We start from the raw sequence: 3,419 nt of genomic DNA, 5'->3' as shown, positions 1-3,419 counted from the left end.
CAGAAGTGCTCAGATGGAAATTTAAAGGGATGTTCATCTTAGAATAGAAGAAAGGTCTCAACCTGACTTCAAGGTTTGCTAACTTCAAGAAGTTACCAAAGCATAGCCGATTGAAACCAAAGCTAGCGGGAAGAAGAAAATAAAGAGCAGGGGAGCCTGGGTGGCTCAGTCGGTGGAGATCGTGACTCTTGATTTGAGCTCCTCACTGAGTGTGGAGGGGCATTCTCTCTCCCCCTTTATCTCCGCCCATCCTCCTGCCTCGCATGTGCCCTCTCCCTTTCTCTAAACAAACAAATAAACAAACATTGAAAAACACATGGAAAGCGAAAGTCAAGGGAATCCAGGCAGGAGCTGCAGCACTGAGGCCGGAGGCCTTGCAGCTGGGCAAGGGTCTGTTCTAGACACTGCTGAACTACCGAAGGCTTGGGAGCCTGAGCCAGGATCCCAGCCACCCGAGTCAGCACCAGCTATTCCCTGTCGGGCACGGTCTTCAATGTCAAGCCTCAGGGCGACTGGCTGCGCTTGTTCACCGAGCACCCGGAGGTCCGTTGGGAGTTTCTGAGCTCAGTACCTCAGAAGAATTTCAAATGGCACAGGAAAACTCCCTCAGAAAGGATTGCTGGCCGAGCTTGCATATCCTACATTGCCGGGGTCCCACACCACTCTCCGCGGATGCACTTCGGGATGCCTCGGGCAGAGGGGCTGATTTTGTGAAAATTGCTCATCCAAAGCCGATAAACCTTGGAGATGTATTGGCACCACAATCGAAAAGTTAAACACAAATGGAGAATTAAGTCAAAGTTTGTGAAAATTACTCACTGATTAAAAAGCTTATGGATTCCTTTAATCCAGAAACCAAGTGAGCAATTGAACTGTTTATGTTTGACTTTGAAACCAAAGAAATCCATCTAGACAAAGAAAAGCATCGAAGAGCAGATCTTGTTAAAAGCTTTTGAGTAAAGCATTTTTTTATGGGGAACAATTTTTCCAAGACTGATATGCAATTCTTTCCTTTATTATATATATTTTAAGAGATACAGAGGGTGTGTGTGCGTGTGGGCATGAACGTGTGCAACTGGAGACAGGGGCAGAAGGGGGAGAGAGAGAGAGAGAGAGGGCGCAAGGGAGGGTCAGAGACAGAGGAGACAGAGAATCTTAAGCAGGCCCCATGCTCTGCATGGGCTTGATCTCATGACTCTGGGATCATGACCTGAGCCAAAATCAAGGGTTAGGCGTTTGACCAGCTGAGCCACCCAGGTGCCCCTGATAATCATACCTTATCAGAACACATTTGCCATAACTTTTTACTTGATAGAGGTCCTGTAATAGTTGATAGTCTACATGCAGAAGCACCAAATGCTTTGTGCAGGAAGCTGCCTAGACAATTTTTTCTTTGTCCCAATGCCGGCTAATTGAAATGTTCAGAAAAGTTACTCAGCAGCCAAGAACTTAAGACAAATTTAGCGGGATATTTTATATTCCTCACAGGGCACCCCAAAGAACACTACCTAAAAATCAGACTGGCATGTGATTCCTTGAGAAACTATCTCACAAATTTTCTGATAGAACTATAAAAGATTTTTAGGTGACATGAATAAAAACGAAACGAAATCTTCGAAATTCTGAATGCATGCCTTGGGACTCCCTAGTACCGTGGTATGATTCATGCGGAGAGGTAATGTTGAGCCCAGTTTATACTGACCGTGTTTCTCCTTTAAAACGTGGATGGAGGAAGGTCTGAATATTTTATTCAACTAATTGTTAAGGATGTCTGCAGCGCCGCCTGTGAAATGAGATGTGGCGTCAAGACATCAAGACGTTAGAAGAGTGGCTGAGGTTCATGAATCCAAAGTATTGCTAGGGTGCATTTCCTGCAAAGAGACAAACCACATTAGGATTGTCATTTGACAATCTGTGGAGGCAGATTGAAAGAAGATGGAGATTGTTAACGCCAGCTGCAGTTCTTAAGCTGAATCTTTCCCATTCCTCAAGGAGTTCACTGACTTTATTAACTCCTGGAATGATAGAAAATCTCCCGCAGGAAATGGGACATACCATACCTTCTATGCTGGAATATACTCAGTATCCAATATTGCAGTGAGACTGATGCCCTACTGATTTTGCTGAGGTTCTTTCTGTGCTGGTGATGTTTCAAGTGACAATAAAGTGGTTACCCAATTTGCCAGACATTCTCAAACTGGGCAGCCACTGCCCCAAAATATGGTGTCTCATCTTTGTGAGTTTAAAAAGGTTCGTGATGCAGCCAATATGCCAGTTCAGGTATTTTATGCCACTCTGGATCCAGTCTTTCATGAGGTCGACCCCAGACATCCTCAGGGAAACAGAATAAAGCTTATATCACACATTGCACATACTGCCTGGAAGCTGTGATTCAATCGCTTTGTGCATGGTGATTAACTCTTACTCTTACCAGATGTCCAGGGTACTAGCCTCCATGGTTCAGAAGGAATGTTTTCTTTCAACAGACTACAGGTGAGTGCTATTACAGGAAGATGCTGGCACATAGTAGTAACAAAGAGCCCAAACTCATGATTCCACGAACTCCAAAGGGCTCTGTTGTTAAGTATGTTTGAGAACTGCCACGTAAGCTTTGAAGGTTCACTCTGCACATGTTGCATATGTAACTCAGTATATCCCCAAAATACTTGACTGTAGGACCCACCTGTCTTTTTTTGGAATACCTATCGATGACATTTTTCAGGACTCTAGGACACAAATGCAAAAATCATTCATATAGAAATAACAGGCTTACAGATAAGAGGTTCAATATTAATGTGATTGCAGAATGCAATTGTTCATCAACCTTAAAAGCCAGAGACATTGAAAGGCTGGTAAAGGCTGAGACCTAAAATGGCATTCCCATATATATAAGGGCTCAGGAAACATCTCAATTTTGTACTCTTCTTTAAAAATTATTTAAAGAATATATAATTACAATCAAGAGTCAAAGCAAAGGAAATCTCTAAGGAACTACTAAGCATGTAGAGAAGACACAGTCTCTTTTTGCAATATCTGGATAAATCATAATAGCAAATGATTTAATTATGAAAAAATTTCCTACTGATGGGAATAAACACATAAGTACACAAACGATTCCTCTGGGGAAAGATATTTCTCTCCTGAAGTTATGGTTAATCCCCACCTTCCAAAAATCCACCTTGGAGTACTTTTGATTATGGAAACACTGAAAAATAATCTGAAAACTAATTGGAGGAAAATGAATACAATGTTAATGTAGCTTTCAAGAAAGTCAAGGGAATAAAGAACAGGTAAATCAATGAAACCAAAACTTGGTTCTTTGAAACGATCAATATAATTGATAAAGCTTTAGCCAGACTGATAGAAACACACAAGACACAAAGTATAGCATAAAGAACAAAGAAGGAAGGTGGGCCGCC

At 42.2% G+C, this 3,419-nt stretch overlaps 1 pseudogene; it reads left to right on the top strand.

Moving 5' to 3' along the window:
- Positions 1-316: 316 nt before the first annotated feature.
- Positions 317-2,391, top strand: LOC109248969 (mitochondrial intermediate peptidase-like; annotated as a pseudogene).
- Positions 2,392-3,419: the final 1,028 nt, after the last annotated feature.

The sequence above is a fragment of the Panthera pardus genome, unplaced genomic scaffold (genome assembly GCF_024362965.1).
Source record: "Panthera pardus isolate Hobbes unplaced genomic scaffold, ASM2436296v1 HiC_scaffold_22, whole genome shotgun sequence".
Lineage (NCBI taxonomy): Eukaryota > Metazoa > Chordata > Mammalia > Carnivora > Felidae > Panthera > Panthera pardus.
This window is presented reverse-complemented; position numbering and strand designations above follow the sequence as displayed.